This window comes from Magallana gigas, chromosome 6, assembly GCF_963853765.1.
Source record: "Magallana gigas chromosome 6, xbMagGiga1.1, whole genome shotgun sequence".
Lineage (NCBI taxonomy): Eukaryota > Metazoa > Mollusca > Bivalvia > Ostreida > Ostreidae > Magallana > Magallana gigas.
In genome coordinates, this window is record NC_088858.1 from 37,538,995 (window position 1) to 37,551,399 (window position 12,405).

General features: G+C 37.2%; 1 protein-coding gene across 3 annotated transcripts in view; it reads left to right on the plus strand.

Annotated features, from left to right (window-relative positions):
• Nucleotides 1-9,434: 9,434 nt before the first annotated feature.
• LOC105320846 (vitamin D3 receptor A) overlaps nt 9,435-12,405 on the plus strand; it is a 37,380-nt gene continuing 34,409 nt past the window's right edge. For all 3 annotated transcript variants that reach the window (XM_020064308.3, XM_011418962.4, XM_020064309.3), the window contains exon 1: nt 9,435-9,698. The gene's annotated coding sequence lies outside the window, so the exon portion shown is untranslated. The remainder of the gene's footprint in view (nt 9,699-12,405) is intronic.

Here is a 12,405-nt window from a genome sequence, read left to right on the forward strand (position 1 = left end):
AATTCTATAATTAATACATTTTGGTGAGTTATCTACTATACTTCTCCAATCTTGTACAACTTGATTTTGTAATATTTCTTTAACTATTGACTTAAGCCAGTTATAACTACATATTGTTTGATTTTCCCATATATATATATGACAACCCGCACGAGTTGAGTATATCATGTATACATTTTATCCATGGATGTATAAAAGATCCATTTTTGTAACATCTATAAGAATAACAATAGATTACATTAGTGAGTTTACAATCGTGGGCTGTCAAAACTTTTGCCCAGTACATTATCATTTTAATTTTAACAAAGAGTGACAATGGATACCTTCCAGTTTCTCCATACACCATACAATTTGGAGTTCTAGATTTAAGATTAAGAATAAATTTCAGGTATTTTAAATGTACCTTTTCAATAATATCTAAAATTTCGTAACCCCACACTTCGCACGAGTAAAGTAAAATTGGGTTAATGACCTTGTCAAATAGGTCTAACTGACAATTAATTGGTAGGCTAAAATAACGTATTTTACGTAAAACACCATATAATGCCTTTGACGCTTGTTCTACTAAATGCTTTTTAGCATTATTAAATTTTCCACTTCTTGATAAAACAATACCCAAATAGCAAAATGATTTAACGTTTTCAATAGTTACTCCTTTATACAAAAATGTTCGCTTTGACATTACACCTTTTGAAAAAATGAGGATCTTTGTTTTGGCTATATTGACATTAAGTTTCCATATATCACAATAATTTGCAAACACATCTAATGCCTTTTGTAAATCAGGCGCAGATTCCGATATCAAGACAGTGTAACCGGCATAAAAAAGTAGACAGAGTTTCAACATAGCAAATAAATCATCCTGTATTTGAAGAGAAGGACAAGTAAAACCCTCTATCTGGTTTCTTAATATATAATCTTCCAAATCGTTAATAAAAAGAGAAAATAAATATGGTGACAAATTTTCTCCTTGTCTTACACCTATGTTACACGTAAAAAAATCTGATAAATGTTGACCAATTTTTACCTTTGATTTAATACCCTTGTACATGTTAATAATAAATCTCAAACATTTTCCATCTATCCCACTTTTAAGAACTTTCGTCCATAGTCCATCTCGCCAAACTGTATCAAAAGCTTTCTTAAAATCAATGAAAGCACAGAATAGTTTCTTCTTATCGTTTAGTGCATTTTTACAAAGAAAATCAATAACAAATATATTATCTGATGTACAATAACCCTTTCTAAAACCTGTTTGCGCTTCATTGATTAAGTGTATTTCGTTAGCAAAGGTGTTTAAACGGTCACATATTATACTAGTAAAAAGTTTTCCTAAACAACTGAGTAATGTAATAGGTCTATAATTTTCAGGTTGACTCCTGTCGCCCTTGCCTTTGTAAATTGGCTTAATTATTCTTAATAGCCAGTCGTCTGGGACTAGGCCACTATCAAAAACCAAATTGAAAAAGTTTACATATAAGGGTAAGAATATTTCCATAGTTGTCTTAATATATTCGTTGATATAACATGGTCACCGCCAGGCGCTTTATTGTTTTTTAATTTTTTTACAGCATTCCTAATTTCTTCACAAGTTATAGACTGATTAAGAAGTGTATCATTATCTAAGTTTATGTTTATATCTATCTCTTGGTCTTCAACTGTGCCTTCGTTTGTTTTTTTCATAAACTCATACATTAAATCAATATTTACACTAGTTTTGTCTTTCTTATTGGTACTATTTAAAATATCCCAGTATTCTTTAGGTTTCCCTTTATGGAGTTCCTTAAGCTTGTCTGAAATACTATTATTGTAGTCCTTGATGCTTTTATCCAATGTTTTCTTGTATTAATACTTTGCCATACATCCCGATTCATTGAACATGGGCTATTGTGGATCGGAAACCTTAATAAGAGAGAGAGAGAGAGAGAGAGAGAGAGAGAGAGAGAGAGAGAGAGAGAGAGAGAGAGAGAGAGAGAGAGAGAGAGCACTTGACTTATTATAACCTTGAATCATTGTAAGCATTAAAAAGTAAAATATTCACTGAAACCGGTCTATGTATAAAAATGCAGGGTATGAATTACCCGTGGAATATTTTTGCGGTTAAAATTGAGTTTATCCCTCTGGCTATATTTAGAATCGGTAGGACAGCAAAGTAGTCCTTTAAAAAATAGTACAATGTACAAAGCGTATAGACCGTTTACACCAAGTGTACACAATGTACAAAGCGTATAGACCATTTCCACCAAGTATACACAATGTGTACATATATAACCGATGATACATTGTGTATACTTGGTGTACACGACCTATACGCTTGGTACATTAGGCATACGCCCTGTACAGGACGTATACTTAATGTACAAAGCGTATAGACCATTTACACCAAGTATACACAATGTACAAAGCGTATAGACCGTTTACACCAAGTATACACAATGTACAAAGCGTATAGACCATTTACACCAAGTATACACAATGTACAAAGCGAATAGACCGTTTACACCAAGTATACACAATGTATCATCGGTTATATATGGTCCAATGTATACACCAAATGTTTTGCACGAAGTATACGTCCTATACAGGGCGTATGCCCAACGTACCAAGCGTACAGGCCTTGTACATCAAGTATACACAATGTATCATCGGTTATATATGGTCCAATGTATACACAAAATGGTGCACACAAAGTATACGCCCTGTACAGGCCGTTTGCACGACGTATACCCAATGTACAAAGCGTATAGACCGTTTACACTAAGTATACACAATGTATCATCGGTTATATATGGTCCAATGTATACACGAAATTATGCACACAAAGTATACGCCCTATACAATTTTGTACACGAAGTATATGGCCTGTACAGTCTTACATCATGCAATACCAAATCATTTATAAAAATTATGGGATACGATACCTATCAGTTTGACGCACAGCTTCTCGTATTAGGTTTAGGTTGAAGAATAAAAGAAAATATTCCAACGGAGATGCATTTCTCGCCGGCATGTTCTTTGGCCCTGGGTTCCCAGTGAATGGCTTATTTTGCACCGGTTCAGGCGGCAATACACGGAACCACACTCCAGCCATCTTGTACGGCGCAAGGCAGAACGCACGTGTTATTATGACGTCATTTACGTAAAATGACGTTATAACAAAATACCGCGTTATGGAAGTCATTTATGTCATTCTTTTCAATGTTGATATTATTTTTAAGAATTATATGTTTCGAAAATAATATACATGCATGCATTGCGTAAACATTTTAAAAATAATTTAGGGCAATAATATTATCTGTTGCTTGAATTTTTGAAGTTATTGAGAAACAAACAATCGGAACAAAATTATGCAACAATATGTTAATTACGATGAATTAATAAAATTAATGCACATGAACATATGCTGTTTTAGTGTAATGTTTAGCAATAAAAAAAAACACATTAACTTTTATTTCAACAATTGATATAATAATTATGCAAATTTTGATGGCAGATAAAAAGATCTTAGTTTGTGTAACTATGTATCAAGAAATCCGTTAATTCTAGCGCAATAAATCTCTTTTAAAAATCAAAATAATAAATTAATATGTCAATAAATTACAATTGGATACTTTATTGTTCATAATAACATACGATGCTTTTATATTTATTGACGTATATTTAATAAATCATATGGAAAAAGTGTAAAGTTAAAATCGGCCTAAAATCGGCCCCGTGGCACTCTGGACAACTGTGTGATCGGCCCAAAATCGGCCCTGTGGCACAGAAGTGGTTAAAGAGTGATTGAAAACGTGTTTTCATCGACTTTCATTTAAATTATATTTACCTATACCAAGGACTGCACATTTTGGATATATATATATGTATATGTAATGAAAGCGCTTACGTTTTATATATCGTGTTGTTAATTTCTTTTATTTTAACCACTTATGTGCCACAGGGCCTATTTGGGCCTATTTGAATATCTACGTTCAGTGCCACGGGGCCTATTTGGGCCTATTTGGAAAAGAAAAAAATATTTTTTTTAAAGATACAAATTAAGTGTTACAGGTTTTCCGTGTATTTCATAAGCTATAGTTCGTTAATATTTTTATCAAAAGGAAACAATATCGAAAATTTGCAACGTCAGTTATCTCTCTCAATGGCCGAGTGGGTCATGTTTTGACTTTTGAACAGACCGAGTGCATCCCTGGTTTGAATCCCGCTAAGTGCCATTGATGAGTTTTGCCTGCAGATTTATACTCGGATGTTATTGCCGGATTTACGTATAAACTTATGTACGTGCATACATGTTCTTTATATTTCCCATGAACTCTTTTTCACGTGTTTTTTATAAATGTATTTCATACGCAAATTATTTGGGGGAAAAAAAGGAACTTTTCCTAGGTGTATGGAGTTGCAACTGTATGTATAAACGAATGGATTCTGATTCAATCGTAATAATTTATATAAACTTTGAAAGGGATATTTCTATTTTAAGCAACTGATTGCCGTATGATTTAACTTGTTGAAAGCTTACATGTAGAAGAGCAATGCATTACAACAAGCCAATTTGTTTTCTTCTGTGAATTTGTAGCTCTTACAACAAGTTAAATATACCAGAAATTGATTAACATTTAACGTCTCTTTATTAGTAAAAAAAAAGGAAGCATTTTTAACACAGCTCCACAAAAAAGTTATGCAATTCAAAGATGTCTGTTTTGTGAGTATACTAATAACACCCCCCCCCCCCCCCCCCTCAGTTCTACATGTTCTTTAATGTGTCTTCCTTTATTTTCTAATATACAACCTTACCTTAACCATTTATTTTTAATGCATGAGAGGGTGTACGTGTGCGTGTAAGTGAATGAGAGGAATGAGATGAGCAAAGGTCATCATGTTTATGCATTGACAAAATCTGTATGTCCTTTATTTTATTTGGACATATATATATATATATATATATATATATATATATATATATATATATATATATATATATATATATATATATATATATATATATATATATATATACATGTATTGCTCTGATAAGCTGTAATGCTTAAAGACATAAAGAATTGAATGGAATTGATCCTTCTGACTACTCGAATGACCCTACAACCAGTGTTTGATAACGAGCCATTTCACACCACACAAAAGGAAAATATATATGCGCTTACAATCTTTCCAAAAATAAAATGACCATCTAATTAACAAACGATTCTGTCATAAAGATGAAAAATAACTTAAGTTATGATCTCATATACAGACATCATAAGTGTTAAGGATAAAACAGTTTGATTGGAGGTAGCACTACAATATTAAATATTGTAGTGCATGAAATATAAAATTTTACCAAATATTTAAAACTTTATTTGCATGTAAAATCAAAACAAAGTTTTTGAAATATTCCCGTAAACAGTTTATCAAATAAAATTACATTGTATAAATAAAACATTGGTAGCAAGAAACACACACACCTTCAAATTTGAAATCAAGTCAGGGCCTTTTCACTACCACCCCCTCCCCCACACCGTCCTCTAGTGATCTTGATTTTTTTTTCTAAAAACTAAGAATGTATCAGACTCTCAGACTTCTAACGTGTTGAGTTTTATCTCATAAAAAATTCAGTCCCTGCCATCGGCAAATAACCCGATGTAAATGGAATAACTCTGGGATTATTTTTCGTCAGCCATGTTTTGACGTGAACCCTGGTATTTATAAATGATATAGTTATTATAACGATTATTCAGGGCCCCCTGGCGCCAAGAACGGCATAATTATTGAAGGTTCTGAGACCGGTCACCCCCGGGCAGGACCCCCACCCTCAGGAATCCGGGGTCACCTAATTGTCACAAGTCCTAGTTTAGGCGCCCTGCGCCTTGTTTATGTCCCTATATAATATGATGATATAGTTATTATAACGATTATTCAGGGCCCCCTGGCGCCAAGAACGGCATAATTATTGAAGGTTCTGAGACCGGTCACCCCCGGGCAGGACCCCCACCCTCAGGAATCCGGGGTCACCTAATTGTCACAAGTCCTAGTTTAGGCGCCCTGCGCCTTGTTTATGTCCCTATATAATATGATGATATAGTTATTATAACGATTATTCAGGGCCCCCTGGCGCCAAGAACGGCATAATTATTGAAGGTTCTGAGACCGGTCACCCCCGGGCAGGACCCCCACCCTCAGGAATCCGGGGTCACCTAATTGTCACAAGTCCTAGTTTAGGCGCCCTGCGCCTTGTTTATGTCCCTATATAATATGATGATATAGTTATTATAACGATTATTCAGGGCCCCCTGGCGCCAAGAACGGCATAATTATTGAAGGTTCTGAGACCGGTCACCCCCGGGCAGGACCCCCACCCTCAGGAATCCGGGGTCACCTAATTGTCACAAGTCCTAGTTTAGGCGCCCTGCGCCTTGTTTATGTCCCTATATAATATGATGATATAGTTATTATAACGATTATTCAGGGCCCCCTGGCGCCAAGAACGGCATAATTATTGAAGGTTCTGAGACCGGTCACCCCCGGGCAGGACCCCCACCCTCAGGAATCCGGGGTCACCTAATTGTCACAAGTCCTAGTTTAGGCGCCCTGCGCCTTGTTTATGTCCCTATATAATATGATGATATAGTTATTATAACGATTATTCAGGGCCCCCTGGCGCCAAGAACGGCATAATTATTGAAGGTTCTGAGACCGGTCACCCCCGGGCAGGACCCCCACCCTCAGGAATCCGGGGTCACCTAATTGTCACAAGTCCTAGTTTAGGCGCCCTGCGCCTTGTTTATGTCCCTATATAATATGATGATATAGTTATTATAACGATTATTCAGGGCCCCCTGGCGCCAAGAACGGCATAATTATTGAAGGTTCTGAGACCGGTCACCCCCGGGCAGGACCCCCACCCTCAGGAATCCGGGGTCACCTAATTGTCACAAGTCCTAGTTTAGGCGCCCTGCGCCTTGTTTATGTCCCTATATAATATGATGATATAGTTATTATAACGATTATTCAGGGCCCCCTGGCGCCAAGAACGGCATAATTATTGAAGGTTCTGAGACCGGTCACCCCCGGGCAGGACCCCCACCCTCAGGAATCCGGGGTCACCTAATTGTCACAAGTCCTAGTTTAGGCGCCCTGCGCCTTGTTTATGTCCCTATATAATATGATGATATAGTTATTATAACGATTATTCAGGGCCCCCTGGCGCCAAGAACGGCATAATTATTGAAGGTTCTGAGACCGGTCACCCCCGGGCAGGACCCCCACCCTCAGGAATCCGGGGTCACCTAATTGTCACAAGTCCTAGTTTAGGCGCCCTGCGCCTTGTTTATGTCCCTATATAATATGATAATATAGTTATTATAACGATTATTCAGGGCCCCCTGGCGCCAAGAACGGCATAATTATTGAAGGTTCTGAGACCGGTCACCCCCGGGCAGGACCCCCACCCTCAGGAATCCGGGGTCACCTAATTGTCACAAGTCCTAGTTTAGGCGCCCTGCGCCTTGTTTATGTCCCTATATAATATGATAATATAGTTATTATAACGATTATTCAGGGCCCCCTGGCGCCAAGAACGGCATAATTATTGAAGGTTCTGAGACCGGTCACCCCCGGGCAGGACCCCCACCCTCAGGAATCCGGGGTCACCTAATTGTCACAAGTCCTAGTTTAGGCGCCCTGCGCCTTGTTTATGTCCCTATATAATATGATAATATAGTTATTATAACGATTATTCAGGGCCCCCTGGCGCCAAGAACGGCATAATTATTGAAGGTTCTGAGACCGGTCACCCCCGGGCAGGACCCCCACCCTCAGGAATCCGGGGTCACCTAATTGTCACAAGTCCTAGTTTAGGCGCCCTGCGCCTTGTTTATGTCCCTATATAATATGATAATATAGTTATTATAACGATTATTCAGGGCCCCCTGGCGCCAAGAACGGCATAATTATTGAAGGTTCTGAGACCGGTCACCCCCGGGCAGGACCCCCACCCTCAGGAATCCGGGGTCACCTAATTGTCACAAGTCCTAGTTTAGGCGCCCTGCGCCTTGTTTATGTCCCTATATAATATGATGATATAGTTATTATAACGATTATTCAGGGCCCCCTGGCGCCAAGAACGGCATAATTATTGAAGGTTCTGAGACCGGTCACCCCCGGGCAGGACCCCCACCCTCAGGAATCCGGGGTCACCTAATTGTCACAAGTCCTAGTTTAGGCGCCCTGCGCCTTGTTTATGTCCCTATATAATATGATGATATAGTTATTATAACGATTATTCAGGGCCCCCTGGCGCCAAGAACGGCATAATTATTGAAGGTTCTGAGACCGGTCACCCCCGGGCAGGACCCCCACCCTCAGGAATCCGGGGTCACCTAATTGTCACAAGTCCTAGTTTAGGCGCCCTGCGCCTTGTTTATGTCCCTATATAATATGATAATATAGTTATTATAACGATTATTCAGGGCCCCCTGGCGCCAAGAACGGCATAATTATTGAAGGTTCTGAGACCGGTCACCCCCGGGCAGGACCCCCACCCTCAGGAATCCGGGGTCACCTAATTGTCACAAGTCCTAGTTTAGGCGCCCTGCGCCTTGTTTATGTCCCTATATAATATGATAATATAGTTATTATAACGATTATTCAGGGCCCCCTGGCGCCAAGAACGGCATAATTATTGAAGGTTCTGAGACCGGTCACCCCCGGGCAGGACCCCCACCCTCAGGAATCCGGGGTCACCTAATTGTCACAAGTCCTAGTTTAGGCGCCCTGCGCCTTGTTTATGTCCCTATATAATATGATAATATAGTTATTATAACGATTATTCAGGGCCCCCTGGCGCCAAGAACGGCATAATTATTGAAGGTTCTGAGACCGGTCACCCCCGGGCAGGACCCCCACCCTCAGGAATCCGGGGTCACCTAATTGTCACAAGTCCTAGTTTAGGCGCCCTGCGCCTTGTTTATGTCCCTATATAATATGATAATATAGTTATTATAACGATTATTCAGGGCCCCCTGGCGCCAAGAACGGCATAATTATTGAAGGTTCTGAGACCGGTCACCCCCGGGCAGGACCCCCACCCTCAGGAATCCGGGGTCACCTAATTGTCACAAGTCCTAGTTTAGGCGCCCTGCGCCTTGTTTATGTCCCTATATAATATGATAATATAGTTATTATAACGATTATTCAGGGCCCCCTGGCGCCAAGAACGGCATAATTATTGAAGGTTCTGAGACCAGTCACCCCCGGGCAGGACCCCCACCCTCAGGAATCCGGGGTCACCTAATTGTCACAAGTCCTAGTTTAGGCGCCTTGCGCCTATTTACCGAGGGATATTTTCCCGTCGGGATCGAAAAACTAGTCGATAAGCATATTTAGAACGGAGTTAGTGCGTTGAAGTTAGTGCGTGCTAGCTTGACTTTGGTGGTAACAAGCTGTCATTTTGATAAACTGCCGAAAACTAGTATGTACAACAATTCACACGTAAATTAACCAATAAGTACATATATGGGTCACGAGGAACTATATTTGAATCCAAGTGAGGTGTTCAACATCATCAGTTTAACTGTATTAGACACGGAATAATCTTTTATTTGGGTCGAGTTCGCTCAATGTTTGAGACGCCAGTGGTGACAAGGACCGATTATTTCTGCACTCGTAATTATCACCAAGGAACTCTATAGGGTAAACAACATGTAAGTTTTGTTCTTGTATACTATATATTAATTTTATCATCTGATTTACATTCTGTATAATCTCCCTGTATCAAATAATATCAATGTATGTAATTGAATTCATAATGGTCAAAGCTTTAACAGTAATGTGAAAGTAGAATATTAACTTTGTTTTGGGATTCTTGAAATCTCTGTCCTGATGTGCGACCAATTCTCACAAAGTATCATTTCTCGCCAGTGCTTTGAGTCGTCATCTTTCGTATATTATTTTATGTGTTGATAAAATGATGTATCAATTATTATAGTCTGTCCCAGGATATCTATGCAGCACATTTGGACGATTTTTAATAAAAATATGTGTCACATACCTGTGAAAGAAGTGCAATTGAAATAGTTGTAAGGGATATTTTTCAAGATAATTTCATTGACACATTATCATCTTTCACTCAGAAAAATTCACAGAAACGAAAACGGATTCCTTACGGAGATTTATAATGGGGAATGTTTACATCTTTTCTCCATTTGGAATACACACAGAATACATCGCACAATTTTTCAACGTTATCATCCGGGCTTGCTGCAATACAAATTCTTTTAGACATCACTTTTTTTGGCATTGTATTGAAACCTGATAAGCTAACAGGGGCATTTCGACTGAGAAATCTGAGAAATTTTTCATACTTTTGAATGAACTATGAATCGTTTGAACCCTGAGGTATTTATAAATATCAAACAATTAAGCCAAATGTGAATCCAGGATATCTTGGGACAGAATATAATGTGTCTGCAAGAATGGTCCTTGGAGAGAATTGGTCATATGACAGTAGTATACATAATACTCTCTCTCTCAAAAATTTGTTTGAATGCAGACCTGTGTTTTAAGTTGCATCCTATATATTGATGAATTGCAGATATGTCATTATAATGTATATATAACTTGATGTGTTTAAGATATATATAGTACGTTTTGGCTCCAGAATGGGATCACAGAGACTATGAGTCTTAAAGGTTAATAAAATGGTTTAAGCTTTTACTTCCTTTAAATTGATTTATATTTGCTCTCTGTATCTTAAAAAAGTGATTTTTTGGCAATTAAAAAACAATTCCTTCCTTATAGTTAAAAGTAGATTTTTTTTATAATTTATCTTTTCTTTTTTACATCTGGAACTATCTCAAAGCAACGTTTTATACTTTTAAAGTAACTTAATTTTCAAATACTAATGGATTAGGACAAAATTAACAGACACTCATGTTTTATATTATAAACTGTCCATTGAAATACAAATTGAAAAGGATTATAGGGATTAGGTTTTACTACCGGTATATTGAATTACTTTGATTGTAAAATGTGTAAATCATGATACAACTTTTGTATATGTTCTGGCCATAATTTCAAAGTAAAATAGGTATTAAAGATTTTTGGTATGTGTGACCTAGCTAATTTTAGAGGAAAAATTACCTGGGGGAAATCAAAATGCAAATATACATATATTTAAGATCTATTAGATTTTTACAAAACAAAATCAAAAAATATTAGAATTGACACTTTAAAAGAAAAATTAAATTCTCATTTGTTCCAATGATATCAAATTATAATTTTGTAATTGTTATTTGTCCCAGAAAAAGTTGTATCGAATGAATCCATACATGTGAATAGCACTGTAAAACAAGCATGGTGAATTTCAGTACTTTGTGACAGTTTGTGTTACATTTATATTTACTATGTTGAACAGAAGTATGATTGCTTGGAGTTCAATACTGCTCTATAATGTTCTTAATAAGGTTTAAAAAAAAATTCTGTTGTCAAAATTATATCCTACGGTTGGTTCATTCTGAGTTTGATAATTGAAAGGCTGCATGGGAGCCCTGAATTAATTCACATCCACTTTCAAAAATTAAGTTTAAACTTATTTACCCCATTTCAGAGAAGCAGCTGTCTTTTGCATTACAATTACACCAGGTTGTTAAAAAAATTAAAATCAAATTATTTCATGATATTTGAGGCTGTCTGATACAGTGTAAATCAATAATATGTTCAAAATGAGACACACAAAAAAATAGATCATTCTCCAATGCAAATTGCTTTAGGCAGGAATATTGTAATATAAATTATGTGCATTATGTGTGCTAGTAGCTGTTCTACTTTCCTATATAGAAAAGATGTCACAGTGAACTACATATCAAACGTAATACCGTACTGTATGTATGCATTGTTACAATGTTTTTTATTTATTCTGAGCCTCTCCATATACATTTTGTCCATCGTCAGAATCTAGAATTTGTAATGTCATTGAGGACACTTTTACCTTAGTGAACTCTGACTTTACGTGTCAAAAAGGAAACATTGAAAATGATTTTACCTTCCGAAGCCATCTTTCTTACACTTAGAACACAAGACACTGGTGATATCATCCCAATTTTACCCTATATTAACAATATACTTAACAATAATATCCAAGGCCATACCTGTCTCTAATATTTGATAATGTATTGTTCAATATCTTAAAAATTGTTCACTCCCTGTTCAATTATATTTTTTTCTTGAAATGTCTTTAGAAAATTAATTCAGCTTGAGGGGAAGTCTCCCAGTGGATCCATAAATTTTACTGTTGCATCATATGCTGCTATTACAGTGGTTGTTACATCTTGCAGACAATATAATATTGTAAATGTTAAAGGTGTGCATCTTCGCAAGCCAAGGGTTTACGATCTACTCCGCTCCTCTAAA